The following is a 19,998-nucleotide window of genomic DNA, read 5'->3' as shown; positions in this document are numbered from 1 at the left end:
GCGGCGATCCACGAATCGACCCAGTTTTTGGCCTCTTCGTAATAATGGAAGTGCTGCTCAGCCAGGCCATGCGCCATTGATCGGAACAAGTGGTAATCTGAAGGGGCGATGTCAGGAGAATACGGCGGATGAGGTAAGACGTCCCATTTCAATGTTTCCAGATAGGTTTTAACGACCTGAGCAACATGTGGCCGAGCGTTGTCGTGCAGCAACATCACTTTTTCGTGTCTTTGCTCGTATTGTGGCCGTTTTTCCTGCAATGCTCGGCTCAAACGCATTAATTGTGTTCGGTAGCGAGCTCCTGTGATGGTTTCACCCGGTTGCAACAGCTCATAATAAATCACGCCGAGCTGGTCCCACCAAATACACAGCATGAGCTTCGAGCCATGGATGTTTGGCTTGGCCGTCGATGTTGATGCATGGCCGCGGTAGCCCCACGATTTTTTTCGCTTTGGATTATCATAATGGATCCACTTTTCATCGCCGGTTACAATACGATGCAGAAAACCCTTCCGTTTTTGCCGTTGGAGCAGCTGTTCGCACGCGAAAAAACGCCGTTCGACGTCTCTCGGCTTTAATTCGTATGGCACCCAGTGTCCATGCTTTTGGATCATTCCTATGATTTTCAAACGATGTGAAATAGCTTGTTGAGTCACGCCCAATGAATCTGCAAGCTCCTGTTGCGTTTGAGATGAATCTTCATTCAGTAATGTTTCCAATTGTGCGTCTTCAAACTTTTTCACCTGTCCGGGACGCTCCTTGCCTTCTACGCCGAAATCACCACTTTTGAAGCGTTGGAACCATTCTCGACACGTTTTTTCACTAATGGAAGCCTCACCATAAGTTTTTACAATCATTCGACGCGCCTCAGCCGCAGATTTTTTCGAATTGAAGGCAAAAAGCAAAACTTCCCGCAAATGACGCTTATTGGGCACAAATTTCGACATTTTCGATCACAAAAAAAAAAAAACGCCGATAAAAATTCACAGCTGCAATGATAAGGAATTGTTGCCAGATGCCCAACCTTACATTTAAAATTTTTGATCTAACGTTTGGCGCCAGCATTTACCGCTGGCGCCATCTACTGGAACGGCGGTTTTCAATTTGTACTCCTAATATATTAGATATAATAATAGAAATAATAATATGAATTTTATTTATATATTTAAAAAATTTTCTTATTTTATAAATTTTAAATATGTTTACTTTAAATTCGTAGGAATTATCAAATTTTAAAAACAACGAAATGACATGAATTATTAAGCCTTGTATCTTCTACTGTTATTATTGAAGGTTACTAAAGAATACCCGAACGAAAAGTAGAAATATACGTTTATTAAACAAAAACGAAATTGTAAATATTTAATGTTAATAAATATATCACAAATAATAATAATGGCAGAAGACATTCAGCTAGGTTCAATAGCTTACATTTTATTGTTTTTAGATATTTTTGTTTCTATTTAACATAAGTAACAATTAATTGATAAAATAATAAAAATTAATCATCGGATAACCGATTTCTTTTTGGTATTATTTATCTTCCAATATTAAAAAGACCTAGGAAACGTTCTACTGGTGCTGAAGAAGGTAAAACTGTGTTATAAAATTTAATATTTTAAGAATTATATTATAATGTAAAGTCTTTAACTTCTTAGACTTATCACTTAAATATTTTAATAACTGCGTAGTACATATAGATTTTATTTGGATATTATTTTCATCGTGGTTTTTTATATTTCAAAAAATTATGTTTTTTAGCATCCACGACAGTCTTCCTTATTTCTTTTTTTATAGTTTTACATAGGTTTTTATTTCTAATAAAAACAATGATTTAATATTTTTAATTTTGTTATCTTTGTTATCCATTTTAATTTAAATTTTGATAATGATACAGTTGCTAATATGTTTGATTTAGAAGAACTGCTTTGTTAATCTAATCTTTAATATGCCGTACACGTTGCTGTACATAGGCTATCATGTTGGCTATTATTGCTTTGTTCACTGAAAAGAGCAGCGGAGGAGAGCTCGAATCACTGCCTCAAATTCCTTACATTAGCCAGGAGATCCTTCTGCTTACCTCACGTCTGCATAGATCTTGCCTTGCATGATGAGGTGGAAAAAATTGTAATTCTCTGGATGTTGCATTACATGTCCAAAATATTCCAACCTTGAACTTTCTTGCTTTGATTGTGTTAATAATCTCTGTTTTTTTTTATTCTTGAAAAAATTTTATAAAAAATCTAAATTGTATATCTAATATATGACGAAAACATTTTAATAAACAAGACATAATAGCCTTTTTTAATGGTTTATAATCAATTAAGTGTGTCAAAGAATTTAATGTTTGTTTTATTTGAAACAGTATAGATAAAATAATTTCAAAAAACAATTTTTTTTATCTTGACATAAATCTATGCGCTTTAATTAAAAATTCTATAATATGCTTATATTCTTTCAAAAATTCTAATTTTGATGACTTTAGCTTTTGTTTTTATAGATTTTCATAAATTTGAGATAGATGTTCTTTAATAAGAAGTAATCATATTACAGAATCATAAAAGGAATTTGGTGAAATAATAAGTTTGTATTTACAAATACTTTCTATCACATTTGATACATTTATTGATCTGTGGCAGATATTTCACAATACAGTTAATTTTCCAAACGTTAATTTATAAATATTCTTATAAGCTGTGTTTTCTAAAACTTTTTGAACATTTGTAGCCATCAAATTTAATGTGTGTGAGCAACATCGGAAATTCAGTGGCAAATTATTATCTTCATCACTTCCTATATCAGAAGATTCAAGAATCTGAAAATCAAGAATGTTGTGCATTAAATTAACTCATTGATTATTATTATTATATTATTATAAAATCAATGTTTTTTCAGTGGGAAATGGGTATATAGATGCAAATCAGCATCAATTGTTATATTAAATTAATTAATTCAATTAATTTAATAAAAACTTTTGCGATACTAATTCTTACTAATTCTTATGCTGTGTTACGATCGGAAAAACAATTTGGCGCACATTCTGATTGAATTTGAAGAAGTATATAAAATCACACAAATAAATATAGGCTATTAAGATCTAGCTACGACCGATGAAGGTGTTCTTATTATCATTGTTACATTATCAGTCTAAAATATATCTCTACTTTAAAATAAATGTCTTGTGCATTTTCAGTATTTTCAAGAATAAAATACACTCTAAAAGATGTCGCATTTCTAGCGTTATCTATTACTGTACCAACTAGATTAAATAATTTTCAGTAAGTAGTTGTACAATTTCTAAATATACATGTAAAAACTCAATTCTTCTTCAATTTAACACAACGAAACGTCTATCTAAATTTTTGTCTATACATTTAATGACATGTTACGCCGAGGGAGAAACCGCTGAACAAATCGTGTACACCAATGCCTACTAATGCCTAATTATTGGGCGTTACTGTTGAATTTTTTATGCAATGCCCACTAATGTTCTAGTAATGTCTATTAAAGGGCTGCTTAACATGGTCCTTTTTTACCGACTAAACACGATTAATTTTTACAGACAAAATTCTTTTAATTGCATTTACAGATTTCAAAATACTTTTCGCCAATTAAAGTATAGACATTAATGTACGTCCTAGTAATGACCTTGATGCTGAAAACGTTAATTTATATCTTGTTTTACCTAATCTTAGTCCAACATGGTCTAGACCTGTCAATGAGTATCAATATTTACTTTATACAAATATTTGACGGTTTTTTCCTACAAATCGAGTGTACTAAGACTTGCAGATTATTCGCAAGAATAATGTAGAATTTCTGGAATTTGGCTTACAAGTAACACTACCCAAATGTAAATCGCCGATTTTTATAATTTTTGAATATGTTTTAGCAGACGTAAAATAAGACATACGTATTTTTTTTATCGGCGGAAAACCATATTTACACCTCTTTAAATTTATGGGTATCAATTTAATTGTTTTGTATATAAGGATTTAGTATTTTTGGCCCGAACCAAATAAAATAGTTGCATCATCAAGAGATATGAAAAATGAAAAATTTTCGACTTGGTTCGATCATTTTTAGGGGGTAAACCACCCCCTGTATTTGAAACAAAAATTTTAAAAATGTTCAGATAATTGCAAATTTTATTCAAAAATTTTGAAAAAGATATATGTTACACACTCATCCCAAACAAAAGTGAGACTGTTTAAGGATTTAAGGGTGGCCACCCTTTTATCGAATTTCTTACGTAACATTTAAATTTATCCCGAAAAAATGGTAAACAGTTTCATTTATCGTCAAATTAATTAATATATACAAGGATCTTATTTTATTTTATTTTTTTTTGGTTTTTTTTGTTTGTTTATTGTTTTGTAATTTTTTGTGTTTTTATTTGTATGTTGTTTTTTAATTTTTATATTTGTATTTTAACAATTTTAAAAAAACTTAAATTAATTAAATGTTACATTATAACTTATTTTAGTAATATTAATTAATGGCTATTCTTTATAGTCTTTATAATAATGAGGGACGCTTTGATTGCTGGGATCAAAAAAGTGAGTAAAACATATATAATGTGTACACCAAGCGCACCTATTTAAAGCATTATCTTTACAATACTTGCAGGATGTATAACAAAATTTCAAAACAGTATCGGACAGGAGTCTTGCATTTAGGTGGTTTTTCTTGAATATACCCACTTTTATACCATGCATATTTAAACATGTTTACAAACCTGAAGAAAACTGGTTATGAATCAGCGACTGAAGTTTTAATACATTGTTTTTTGCATGTAAATTGACATCCAAGCTATACAAAATTACCAGATCTGAAAAATGTTTTAAAAAATTTTTCCATGGTCTGAATCCATAAACATGTAGGGGTTGAATCATACCAGTTGTCCCAGCAGGAATTGTAAAAATATTGACATCTTTGCCTTCTAGACAAACGTTGTCAAAATTTTTCTTTGTTTGTCCTGTCCAAATATCAAAACCGATTGTTTATCAACCACAGGTAAGTAAATATCTTTGTACCATTGAACTGCCAAGTCAGATGATAATTTCCCAGATTTTGAAGGTACTACGACAATATTTTCTGCTTTATATATGTTTATTTCAACAACAGGCCCGAATTGCCCATCCGTTTCTTGTAAAACAATAAACAAAGGCGACTTGAGTAATTCACTAGCTGATACAATCGGTTGTATAGTATAGCTATGTGTTAATGAATTCTTCGATTGTGTTAAACATTCAACTTTTGCTGTTCCTTTAAAAGATAATGTTCGTCCTGCATGTGATTCATAATTAAAACCAGACTGATTTGAATTATAAACATTGTCAGCTCCTAATAATGAGATTTGCTCCCTAATTTTGGATACAAATTGATTTGCTTCTTGTACTAAATCATCTTTCTTTGATAAGAGCGTTTGGATAGTGAATCTATTAATTTTTGTGTATACGATTCCGTGTTTTATTTTAATATTGTGAATCCACTTTGATGAAACCATGAAAAGTTCTCGAGGTAATTGTACTTCATTTCTTGCATTTAAAACTCATCTCTTAATATCAATATCATGAATTGGTATTAACTTCAAATGTGCATTTTGAAACTGTTTTATGACATATTTGCTAATTTCCAATAATTTTTCGTTTCTTCTGCCACCTTCTTTTACTTGCTTTTCCCATCTATATAACATTGTAATATTTTGAACTTTTTTAAATTTACTTCGTACACATTCAAATTTTAAATTTTTCTTTGTACAAGAATGCCAATATTGAACAGCTTTTTCTTTATATTCGAAATCTATCATGCTTTTAATTTTTTTATTATCATTAATAATAGCGTTATAATTATCATGAAAATCTTCTTCAATTGCATGGATTTCAGGAAGCGCTGTATTATCTTTGCAACATAAAGTGGTATAATTTTCAAATATCAAGGTACAATCAATGGATTTAATTATATTCTCCAATTGTGACGCAAAAGCTCTCTCATCATCAGCCTGGCGACGATTCAGCATTCCGCGCTACTGCCGCATTCCGAGCGCTCTCCACTCCTTGGCTCGCGTCTTTTGTTTACACGAGATGCCCCGGGCCCATTTCTACTATTCGCTTTCCAGGACATATATGTTCGAATCATTCGCAAATCTTATTGTACATTTGATACATCAGTGGCCTATTCGTCCAAATCTGTAATCGCTTATTTAGAAAAATATTCGTAAAATTGAGTAAATATTGTTTCATATTCATATTCACATTCACGTGAAAAAAATGACGATGAATGTAAGAAACATTTTAAAATTGTTACAAGAAGCTTTTAATTATCCACAATATAATATTGATTTAGCTATTAATGATGATGAGAGAGCTTTTGCGTCACAATTGGAGAATATAATTAAATCCATTGATTGTACCTTGATATTTGAAAGTTATACCACTTTATGTTGCAAAGATAATACAGCGCTTCCTGAAATCCATGCAATTGAAGAAGATTTTCATGATAATTATAACGCTATTATTAATGATAATAAAAAAATTAAAAGCATGATAGATTTCGAATATAAAGAAAAAGCTGTTCAATATTGGCATTCTGGTACAAAGAAAAATTTAAAATTCAAATGTGTACAAAGTAAATTTAAAAAAGTTCAAAATATTACAATGTTATATAGATGGGAAAAGCAAGTAAAAGAAGGTGGCAGAAGAAACGAAAAATTATTGGAAATTAGCAAATATGTCATAAAACAGTTTCAAAATGCACATTTGAAGTTAATACCAATTCATGATATTGATATTAAGAGATGGGCTTTGAATGCAAGAAATGAAGTACAACTACCTCGAGAATTTTTCACGGTTTCATCAAAGTGGATTCACAATTTTAAAATAAAACACGGAATCGTATCCAGAAAAATTAATAGATTCACTATCCAAACGCTCTTATCAAAGAAAGATGATTTAGTACAAGAAGCAAATCAATTTGTATCCAAAATTAGGGAGCAAATCTCATTATTAGGAGCTGACAATGTTTATAATTCAAATCAGTCTGGTTTTAATTATGAATCACATGCAGGACGAACATTATCTTTTAAAGGAACAGCAAAAGTTGAATGTTTAACACAATCGAAGAATTCATTAACACATAGCTATACTATACAACCGATTGTATCAGCTAGTGAATTACTCAAGTCGCCTTTGTTTATTGTTTTACAAGAAACGGATGGGCAATTCGGGCCTGTTGTTAAAATAAACATATATAAAGCAGAAAATATTGTCGTAGTACCTTCAAAATCTGGGAAATTATCATCTGACTTGGCAGTTCAATGGTACAAAGATATTTACTTACCTGTGGTTGATAAACAATCGGTTTTATGTTTAGGACAAACAAAGAAAAATTTTGACAATGTTTGTGTAGAAGGCAAAGATGTCAATATTTTTACAATTCCTGCTGGGACAACTGGTATGATTCAACCCCTAGATGTTTATGGATTCAGACCATGGAAAAATTTTTTAAAACATTTTTCAGATCTGGTAATTTTGTATAGCTTGGATGTCAATTTACATGCAAGAAACAATGTATTAAAACTTCAGTCGCTGATTCATAACCAGTTTTCTTCAGCCAGGTTTGTAAAGATGTTTAAATATGCATGGTATAAAAGTGGATATATTCAAGAAAAACCACCTAAATGCAAGACTCCTGTCCGATACTGTTTTGAAAATGGTGATACATCCTGCAAGTATTGTAAAGATAATGCTTTAATTAGGTGCGCTTGGTGTACACATTATATATGTTTTACTCACTTTTTTGATCCCAGCAATCAAAGCGTCCCTCATTATTGTAAAGACTATAAAAAATAGCCATTAATTAATATTACTAAAGTAAGTTATAATGTAACATTTAATTAATTTAAGTTTCTTTAAAATTGTTAAAATACAAATATAAAAATTAAAAAACAACATACAAATAAAAACACAAAAAATTACAAAACAATAAACAAAAAAAAAACAAAAAAACAAAAAAAATAAGATCCTTGTATATATTAATTAATTTGACGATAAATGAAACTGTTTACCATTATTTCGGGATAAATTTAAATGTTACGTAAGAAATTCGATAAAAGGGTGATTACCCTTAAATCCTCAAACAGTCTTACTTTTGTTTTGGATGCGTGTGTAACATATATCTTTTTCAAAAGTTCTGAATAAAATTTGCAATTATCTGGGCATTTTTAAAATTTTTGTTTCAAATACAGGGGGTGGTTTACCCCCTAAAAATGATCGAACCGAGTCGAAATTTTTTCATTTTTCATATCTCTTGATGATGCAACTATTTTATCTGGTTCGGGCCGAAAATATTAAATTCTTATATACAAAACAATTAAATCGATACCCATAAATTCAAAGGGGTGTAAATATGGTTTTCCGCCGATAAAAAAAGATACGTATAACTTATTTTTACGTCTGCTAAAACATATTCAAAAATTATCAAAATCGGCGATTTACATTTGGATAGTGTTACTTGTTAGAAGTCTAATATAAAAGATTTTTGTCTGCAGTAATTTGTGAGCATACATTGTACGTCCGAAGTCAGGATATCACAGCTGATCGCAGCAAAAGAAAGCAGAAAATTAATTGCCCTGTATTGACAGATGATAGTGTTCAAGTCGGACGAAGCAATCGATCTGTTTATCGACGGATTGGTTTGAATTTGAGCTAACCGATTATGGCTGCGTTTGGAAATACACACTGATGTGCCATTAATACACACTCGTTCGGAAAATACGGTGTCTCGGTGTGTATTCTGGTGAGACCGTTCGGAAAACGTCGAGAGAGGCACACTGTGTGCCATTAAATTACCCAATGAAAAAGCAAGTGGAGTCGGTGTGTGCCGGTGTGTTTACTATTTAAAAATGACGTTCTTATTATCATTTAATAATTACTTTAACAATGACGAATTTTTTTTAATATTAGGAGTACAAATTGAAAACCGCCGTTTTCCAGTAGATGGCGCCAGCGGTAAATGCTGGCGCCAAACGTTAGATCAAAAATTTTAAATGTAAGGTTGGGCATCTGGCAACAATTCCTTATCATTGCAGTTGTGAATTTTTATCGGCGTTTTTTTTTTGTGATCGAAAATGTCGAAATTTGTGCCCAATAAGCGTCATTTGCGGGAAGTTTTGCTTTTTGCCTTCAATTCGAAAAAATCTGCGGCTGAGGCGCGTCGAATGATTGTAAAAACTTATGGTGAGGCTTCCATTAGTGAAAAAACGTGTCGAGAATGGTTCCAACGCTTCAAAAGTGGTGATTTCGGCGTAGAAGGCAAGGAGCGTCCCGGACAGGTGAAAAAGTTTGAAGACGCACAATTGGAAACATTACTGAATGAAGATTCATCTCAAACGCAACAGGAGCTTGCAGATTCATTGGGCGTGACTCAACAAGCTATTTCACATCGTTTGAAAATCATGGGAATGATCCAAAAGCATGGACACTGGGTGCCATACGAATTAAAGCCGAGAGACGTCGAACGGCGTTTTTTCGCGTGCGAACAGCTGCTCCAACGGCAAAAACGGAAGGGTTTTCTGCATCGTATTGTAACCGGCGATGAAAAGTGGATCCATTATGATAATCCAAAGCGAAAAAAATCGTGGGGCTACCGCGGCCATGCATCAACATCGACGGCCAAGCCAAACATCCATGGCTCGAAGCTCATGCTGTGTATTTGGTGGGACCAGCTCGGCGTGATTTATTATGAGCTGTTGCAACCGGGTGAAACCATCACAGGAGCTCGCTACCGAACACAACTAATGCGTTTGAGCCGAGCATTGCAGGAAAAACGGCCACAATACGAGCAAAGACACGAAAAAGTGATGTTGTTGCACGACAACGCTCGGCCACATGTTGCTCAGGTCGTTAAAACCTATCTGGAAACATTGAAATGGGACGTCTTACCTCATCCGCCGTATTCTCCTGACCTGACATCGCCCCTTCAGAGTACCACTTGTTCCGATCAATGGCGCATGGCCTGGCTGAGCAGCACCTCCATTATTACGAAGAGGCCAAAAACTGGGTCGATTCGTGGATCGCCGCAAAAGACAAGCAGTTTTTTCGACGCGGGATTCGTATGCTGCCCGAAAGGTGGGAGAAAGTAGTGGCCAGCGATCGACAATACTTTCAAGAATAAGTATGTAACCATTTTTCAACAATCAATCCTCATATTTTGGCAAAAAACGGCGGTTTTCAATTTGTACTCCTAATATATAAATAATGATTTTTAAAATTAACTTATATTTTAACTTAATTTAATCTTAATGAAACTTTAACTGAGTTAATTTTTTATTCATATAACTTTTAACGTAATTAAATTAATTTTATGTGCCATCAACTTTAATTTAATATAGTTAAAAGAATTTATTAACTTACCCAATCCTTGATATTTACATACTGATACACAGGGTAGCGTTTGGAAATACGCAATACACGAGGGCACACTATATCCCCACTACTTCTCCTCTGGCAAGGAGATGCTACGAATTGTAAAACACGGAATCAGATGAGCTTTAGTTTATTTGAAAGGGGAGATTAAGAGTATAAAAAGTGTCAGAGCGTTTGAATGCATGAGCCTTTATTTCAGAGAAATTTGCATGTGAAATTTGGCATTTGCCGCGCTCTAAGTACTATTGCGCGGTAGGTTAAAGCGTGAAGCGCGGTGGCTGAGGAGACTAGGTGCGCGCCTTCTATTTTGTCCTCGGCGGTCGCGTGTTTGGAACCTCGCAGTGCCAATTTTTTTTTAGTAACAGTTACATTTATTAATTGTAATTAATTTTTATTATTCTTAGTAAGATATTAATTGTTTTATATTATTTGTTATATGTAACAAAATGTAATAATCAGAAAATTTGCATATTTATTTAAATTTATTTATTTATTTATTATACAATTCTGACATTGCTGTACAATGTTATAAGTGAAAATTTACGTAAAAGCATTGGAAACACAAAGTGATACAGTGTACACCATGAACATTGTATAAAAGAATAACGTATTCTAAGAATATTTAATATTATGTAAGTTTACAGGAAAACATAATTGATTCACATTACTAAAAATTTTGCTTTTATGGTAACTTTGACGCGTACCAAGCAAATTGTAGCATATTTTTAAATTGTGGCGCAGATAATAAATAGTGTGTTAACGATTGAATTTTGATTGCATCATATCGCGTATTTAATTCTGTTCTTTCTCTGCCAACAATAATATCAGAACAATATACAGCAATATCAGAATTATATAATGAATGAAAATAAATAAACTTGAATAAATATACAAACTTTCTGATTATTATATTTTGTTACATATAACAAATAATATAGAACTATTAATATCTTGCTAAAAATAATAAAAATTAATTACAATTTATAAATGTAGCTATTATTGAAAAAAAAAAAAATTGGCACTGAGAGGTTTTAAACACACACGGTTGTCGAGAACAAAATAGAAGGCGCGCACATAGTCTCCTCAGCCACTGCGCTTCACGCTTTAACCTACCTACCGCGCAATAATACTTAACGCACCGCGCGGCGAATGCCAAACTTCACATGCAAATTTCTCTGAAACAAAGGCCCATGCACTCAAACGCTCTGACACTTTATACCCTCAATCCCTCCTTTCGAATAAACCAAGGCTTATCTGATTTTGTGTTTTACAATTCGTAGCATCTCCTTGTGAAATCACCGAAACACACTCACGAATAGTATTTCCGAACGCAGCCTATTAGGTTAGATTTCCTGTTAAACGAATTTAACTTGGCGAGCGGGTTACTTGCTTCGGCTGGCTTGAACTCTTTGGCCTTCTGATATACACTGCTACTAAAAATTTATAGTTCCGTATACTGTAAACGTTACGTATACTATAGATTTTCAGTACTGAATTTTCAGTGAATTTTGAAACACAGTTCTTTGCATTATAATATCTACTTTCTCAACCTGAATCACTGAAATTTTACTGATTTACAGTGCTATACTTATAACTGTGTCATCAGTGACTATTCACTATTTTTCAGATTTTTATTGAAGAGGGTACTCTGACTGAATCAGTATATTGTCACTGAAAAACAGTACATACGTTACTAACAATGAATAAAATAGTTATAAGTATGTAGTGATATATTCAATGGAATGTGAAATAAAATAGTCTTAAGTATATCATTGAAAATAGCTAGACTACTGTCTGTCAGTGAATAATACACTGATTCCATTTACTTTCTTATTACTCATATTAGAGAGTATATAAATGTTTCACTATATATACATCAAAAATACTTAATAAAGATGTTTTATAAAATAATTTTTGGATTGTTGTCTCTTCCTAATTTTTTTTAAATTGAAAATAGATTGAATTACGTTTATAGTTGCATTTACAATGTTACATTAGGTTTTTAATTTAATAGATTTTTATTTATATTATGTTAGCATACAAGAGTTCTACATAAATAAAATTAAAACTAAAAAATATGTAAAACTTTTTATGTGCATAAGACTATTGTTATATAAGTAATAGATGTTTAATTGATATTAGTCTAAAGCAGTGCTCGGAGTTAGTTGCTCATTTCGAGCCGATTCTTGAAGCGACGCCCACTGTCCCCCCACTGCCGCTCGCCGCTCGACTGTCGAGTCGGCGATCACGCGGCAGGCGCTCTGCATCAGGAGCGTCTCTGAGTAAAAAATACGCTAGTAGCGTACCATTCGAAAAATTTGTTGTAAAAACTTATCTTAATTCTAATTATCGTATATTATTATCATTTATATTTTTACAAAAAATATATATGTAAATAATAGAAATTTTTATTTATAAAAATTATGTAAAAAGGAAAATTTTTTATGACAAATTACTCAAATAGTACGCTACCAGCGTATTTTTCACTCAGAGACGCTCCTGATGCAGAGCGCCAGCCGCGTGATCGTCGGCTCGAACGTCAAGCGGCAAACGGTAGTGGGGGAATAGTGGGCCACTCTTCAGGAATCGGCTCGAAATGAGCAACTAACTCCGAGCACTGGTCTTCTCACTTTGAAGTAATATGTGATTTATGCAGTTTTAAATATGATTATCTAATAAGTAAATGAGGAATTCAGATATATTTGACAAGAAACATAAATCTAGATTAGTAAATAAAAAAACTGTTTTACATATTAAAATTAAAGAATAATGAGCTCAAGAGCCACGCAGGATGTCAGATGCAAAAATAAATAAATTAACGCATAACTCCAATGTCAGGAAAACGTTTCGACCTTTAATGATCTTCTTTAATACAGATATTACAAGTCTATAAAACAATTTGGAATGCAAGGCGTTAAAACTTCATTTTTTTTTCATTTATCTTTTTACTGTAGTTATGTAGACGACATTATATTAGCAGCCCCGGCTAACTCCTTATCGGGCATCCTTGACACGTTTAATTCCATGTATGACCGTTTACAATTTACTATGGAGAGAGAGATCGAGGGAAAAATCAGTTTTCTTGATGTTATGCTTGTAAAGGTGTGTTGTACTCTGTACAACTACGATAATTACACGCATAGCAACAGGAAATTAAGATTCTTATTGCTATGCATACGCGTAGCGGACTCGAATTCCGCATACGCAAGAAATATTGAAAGACGTTGATGATCTGTTGGGCTTCCGGTCCGCAACATCATCGCCCTGCGCCAGCTAATGCTGAGTCGTTTTCCGGTATTCGGATTTTGGCCAAGCGTGGGAGCTGCATGCCGCAAGAATACGATTGGCTGAACCAAACGACGAATTTCCGCATAAATATCGCGACAAAATCGGAAAGCGACGGGAGAGTTTGACGAACAGGTGTCCGTGGTGTTACTCGCCGTGCGTGACTTACACGTCGAGCTTGTAACCCAATCCGGAGATAACAGCCAACCTATATATACCGGACCGTCCGGGAAAAGCAAGCGAACGAGCGACATATATAATCATACTACAAGTGTAACGAGAGCAATACGGAAGAAAATACATTATCTTAACGTTGGAACAATCAAGTGTTTTATCTTCGATTACCGAGCGGCCCTTCCTACGAGTCCTAACTCCTAAGGCGCCGAAAACATCCCGATATACCTACCGACGTGCCTGGAGCTATCACCGGGACACAACAGGTGAATAATAAGATTATTTTCGATAAATATCGCAAATCAACTTTTTCAGAAAGATACTTAAATTTTTCTCACACCATCCCCTGTGTCATAAAAAGGGTGTTATTTTTGGTATGGTTGACAAATTATTGTTATTATCACATTCTCAATTTCATTGTAAGAACTTCATAATTTTAGTTAATATTTTATTGGAAAATAATTATTCTTTAAATTTTATTTTCTCCATGATAAATTTCAGACTCAAACACCTTTTTTATAAAGATGACACCTGCTGATAAACGTGTGAGAAGATTTTTTACGATCCCTTACATTAAGTCGGTATCAGAGAAATTTTCGTCTTATGTAAGTTTGACTGCAGTGTTGCGTTCACGATCCCTTCTAAATTGAATAAATTTATAACTACGGGCAAAGACCATATAGAGCGTCTTTCTTGTAATGACGTGGTCTATAAAATTAATTGTAAGGCCAGACAAACGAAACGCCAATTAACCCTTAAACACGTAAGTGGGTCTGAGAGACCCCATATGAAGTTTTGAACGCTTGCTATGTGAGAACGGAATGAGATAGGAGGTTTGGACTAAGACGTAAAAAAAGTTTGAAATCTCCTTTTTCGATTGATATGGTTGATCAACTTTTTTGTTTAACTAGAATTTGAACGGCAGGAAAATTTTGTTAGGGTCAATGCAACCCATATAATGTGTAAGTGAAACTTTTTTTGTATTTTACATAAAAAAGCTGGACAAAATACGTTTGAACAGGTCGATTTGCGGATGTTACTCGCATATACTCTGTCTAAAGTTAAAATACTATAAAATGCTGTAGAAAAAAGAGTTTTTCCGAAATATATCATAAAACACATCAATTTTCAATTTTAAACACGATTTAATAAAAAATACCTCATATTTGCCTTGTTACATAAGTACATTTTTTAATAGAATTGACAATAATATAATTTTTTTTTTTTTTTTTTTTGAAAGTATGAATCTTTAGCTTTAAAACGCCGTATTGCAAAGTTCTTCAAAGTTTTTTATTGCAAACATATGATTTTTTTTTTAAAGCGGATTTTTAGATGCCCAAAAATACCTCATATTCTCCATGTTACATAATTATACTTTTTAAAAGGAATGACTTTGCTAAATTTTATTTTGAAAGTGTGACTTTTTAGCTTTAAAACGTCGTATTTGAAAGTCCTTAAACGTTTTTTGTTGCAAAGATATGATTTTTTAAAGAAAATGTGGATTTTTGACCAATTTCATTTTTACTTAATGGTTTTTCTTTTATAACTTCACAATAAATTATTTTTTGGCAATGCCGATTGTGCAGTTACACTCCTGAGATTTTAAACTTTTGTTAAAAAAAAAAATCGTAGAAAAATATGGATTGTAATCAAAGTCGTAGCTTCTCAAAGTTGAAAAAGTCTCCCAGACCCAAAAATGTGTTTTCGTATTTTACAGGATCGGTGTGTTTAAGGGTTAAAAACAAGAGTTAGCGAACATAAAGCAGATATCAGGAAAGCCAGTTTTCTTTTAATTATTTCGTTACATTGCATTGGAGAAAATCATGAATTTGAGTGGGAGAACGTGGAAATTTTAGACAAAGAGCCATCTTATGTTAAAAGATCTATATCCGAGATGTTACACATCAAAAATCAATGGACTCAATAAACAAAGCGATACCGAACTTCTTTCGGATGCGTATCTTTCTATCTTGGATCATATTCCCCCTTCTTAAGTTCGTCACCCCTTCTCTTTCTATTCCTTTTGTTCGGGCCACCGAGGCTATCTCGTTTTGGTCCTTATTAGTTGTATCTATTCTCACCAAGATGTAACATCCCATCTCAAAGCTGTGACACGAGTTTTGATGCTTAGAGGTATTTTGTATATAATTTTGGCTTTGTTTTATTTTCTTTTTTCTTTTTTTGAATTTGCATAATTTTTATAATGCGTTTTTTTACAATTTTATATCTAATGACTTGTACAGCTTTCATATTTATTTTTATTTATTTATTTTTTTATTTATTTTCTGTTTATTCTCTTTTTTTATCTATTTAATTTGTATTGTTGTCTGTCACAAGTTTTAAAGTCATCATTTTAATATCATTTTCTTATTTATTTATTTATTTGTTAGCAATCAATCTATGTGGTTTTACGAAACTCTTGTCTCTGCACACGCTATGTGAGGTTTTTTTATAATGTTATGCTAAGACGTTGAAATAAGATGTACGCCGCGGTTTTGCACAATCTTTACTTATTTAGTAACTTGTTTTTATTTTTTATTTTTGATTTTTATTTGTTTATTTCGATAAATTCATATTTTAATTAGTGCAATTAATTTGTTTTATAGACTTGTAATATCTGTACTGAAGAAGACCGTCATTAAATGTTGAAACGTTTGCCTGACATTGGAGTTATGCGTTGATTTATTTATTTGCGTCTGACATTCTGCGTGGCTTTTAAGCTCATTATTCTCTAATTTTAATTTAATTATAAGAGTCTTAATCTTTGTTTTATTTTATTTGTTTTACATACATTTTTTATTTACATTAATTAGCAATAGGATTTTTCCATGAAAAATTTGAGTGACGTGATAAAAAAATGAATGATAAATATACATAGATAATATGTTCTTGACATATTATAATGACATGTATTTATAACTCGTATTATTATCACATTACACTAAAATTTTTCATTGATAAAGAATATATGTTAAACATTTTTTTACTTACTGATCCAGATTTATTTTTACCGTTAAATATATTTGAACTTTTTATTCAAGTTCTTACTATAACGTAACTTTTTAAAAGATTGCATAAATCATATTACTATAAATTGAGAATACTAATATCAATTACATATCTATTTTTTATATACAAGATTTTTTGCATTACCTATTAAGAAGAGATCTTACATGTTTTTTATTTTAACTATTTAGAACTCCTGTATGGTAACATAATAACATAAATAAAAATTTGTTAAATTGCAAACTTGTGACATTGTAAATGCGATTACGAACGTAGTTTATTTTCTTAAAATTATGAAAAAAATGAGAGAGGTAACTTAATTTATAGAAAACTCCTTAGAGGAAACTTGTTCTATAAAACTGTTACGTCCAGAGTTCTCGAATAAATTTCTTGAGTCGACTTGCAAGTAGAAACTTATGGAAATGACCTGAGTGAGGTAGGAAGAACGCAACAAGCCTAATCTCGCGCACACATGTTTCCGGGCGCGTGCAACGAGTCGAATGCGTCAGGTGAGCTAGAATGCAGGTCAGGTGTCGAGAATGACGGCCTATGACTCTCATTCGAACTCATGCATTCGTGTGGTCCTTATTTTGCGTAAACGAATTTAATCATTTTTATGCGGGATTGGACCAAGTGCAATCTTATTGGAGCGGGGAATTAGAGGTGGTTGAAATAAATTTAAACGAAAATGATTAAATTTAAAGGTTACAATTTATTCTACCATAATAAAAGAAATAAATGATTACAATGGTGGATTGTGATTAACAAAATAATATAAAGTAATTTAAGAATAACATTTTTACTCACTAATTCCTCATTAGTAAACAATAAGTTGGAATTTGTACAGATATATATTGTATATAAAATTGTTTTTGTAGATTATGTCATTAATAGATGCAAATGTGCACTTACATTCTAACACTTTCATCAAAATTATATGGAAGTTAAGAGAAAAAGGGTCTTGCTGTATTTTTAAATATTATTTTTGTAATGCTTTTTTTGAAATTTTTAATGTACCAGGTGTATGCATAAGTTTTTTCCAGTTTTTTGGTAAAAAAAACACGTATTTTTCAAGGGAAATTAATTTTTTTTTATTCAAAATATTTGCCATTGGCTTCTACACATTTCGCCCATCTTTCAGGTAATTTATGAATACCATGCCAGAAAAACTGCTTGTCTTTTGCGGCAAACCATTTGTCGAGCCATTTTCCAACTTCCTCGAAATTGCTGAAGTGCTGCTCTGCAAGCGCGTGCCCCCTTGATGCGAAGAGGTGATAGTCAGATGGCGCCAGGTCTGGGGAGTACGGCGGGTGCGGAAGGATGTCCCATCCAAGAGATTTTAAGGTGTCTTTCACTGGTTTTGCTGTGTGAGACGGCGCATTGTCGTGTAACAAAATCACTTTGCCATGTCTTCTGGCTCATTCCGGTCGTCTTTCGATTAATGCGTGGTTTAAATTAATCATTTGTTGGCGATAGCGTTGTGTATTAACGGTTTCGCCGGGCTTCAAGAGTTCATAATACACAATACCGCTCTGGTCCCACCAGACACAGAGCATAGTCTTCTTGCCGAAGCGATTTGGTGTTGATGGACTGGCTTCGCCAGGTGAAAACCACGATTTTTTCCGCTTCGGGTTTTCAAAATAAATTCATTTTTTGTCACCCGTCACAATTCGATACAAAAATGATTTCCTTTTGTGGCATTGAAGCAGCATTTCACAAGTGACTTTGCGATTTTTCCATTTGACGTTCATTCAAATTGTGTGGGACCCATTTACCGAGTTTATTGATCTTTCCCATTGCTCGTAAACGTCTGCTAATTGTTTCTTGTGATACATGTAATGCTTCTGCTAATTGCCGTTGAGTTTGAGTTGGGTCATCCAATAATTCCTGCAATTGCTCGTCTTCGCATTTTTGTGGTCTACCAGAGCGCTCACTGTCTTTCACATTGAAATCACCATTTTTAAATTGTCGAAACCATGTCTCACATGTTCTAATCGATGGAGCGTGTTTACCATATGTTTCTACCAGCAAACGATGACTTTCAACAGCCTTTTTCTTTTGATTAAATAAAAAAAGCAATGCGTGCCGCAAATGTTGTGTTTCAGGCACAAAACTCGACATGACCACTGAACAATAAAACAAAGACGCTAGTTTTTGGCGGACTCAACTTGTGTGTGTTTGTAGTTCTATGTCAGACGAACAAAATGATGTATGTGTCAAATTAATACGCTGCGTACTTTTTGCTAGTACCATTTCTTAGTAAAACCGGAAAAAACTTATGCATACACCTGGTATTACGTAAGCCAATATGATTTCTCGAGATGCTGTTCATTCTAGTCTCGTTCATTATACATCTATAATTTTTAAATTTTTCTTAACTGTTTAATACTGTTGAATATGGCGCGTCCAACATGGAGTCATCGATCTATTGCGGCAGTAATGACTAGTTTATCGATAGTTAACCCACCAATCACGCGGCGGTTAGGTTGATATTGCACGTTGGCGAGATTGATGCGATACTCTAGATCCTACCTTTTGCTGTTTTTAGTTTTTACTACAAGTTTTGGCGTTTTCACGCCTGTGTCTTTATAATAAAACTCTTTTATACGCAAGATATCTTTACTACTCAATAGTAACTTAACAAATACAAAATGTTATTTTTCAAAAGAATTAAGAAATTCAAAAATTCTCTTCTATTATTAAATTAAAATTTTTATGTGTACTTTTATGAACATAGAAAATATTTTTGTCATAAAATTTTACAATGATTGTTTTAAAAACGTCAAATTAAGTGTTTAAATTGTTATATATCTGTTGTGTTCAATTTTAATTTAATTAATAATAGAAGAGCAGTTTTAAATTTCTTGATTTTTTTTAATACAAAATTTATGAAAAAGAAATATTTTTGTTCTCAAGAATCGAATCTGGAAACCCGAGCATAGTAGTCAACGTTTTTCTACACATGCTATGCGGCTAACTAGATAATTTTTTTTCCGTAATGTTACTATAGGTGCTAGAAATATTTTATTATTTTCTCGAGAATGTCTAAATAGCGTGTTCTACTGTTTTACTCTATGTAGTAAATGTATGAGTGAATGCTACATAA

The 19,998-nt window shown here is 32.6% G+C and overlaps 1 protein-coding gene across 5 annotated transcripts in view; it reads left to right on the top strand.

Moving 5' to 3' along the window:
* The window catches only part of LOC105199499 (golgin subfamily A member 1), a 363,242-nt gene that overhangs the window by 7,322 nt on the left and 335,922 nt on the right, over positions 1-19,998 (top strand). The gene's annotated exons all lie outside the window — the stretch shown is intronic.

The sequence above is a fragment of the Solenopsis invicta genome, chromosome 2, assembly GCF_016802725.1.
Source record: "Solenopsis invicta isolate M01_SB chromosome 2, UNIL_Sinv_3.0, whole genome shotgun sequence".
NCBI lineage: Eukaryota > Metazoa > Arthropoda > Insecta > Hymenoptera > Formicidae > Solenopsis > Solenopsis invicta.
The sequence above is the reverse complement of the archived record's forward strand: the minus strand, read 5'-3'. Positions and strand labels throughout refer to the sequence as shown.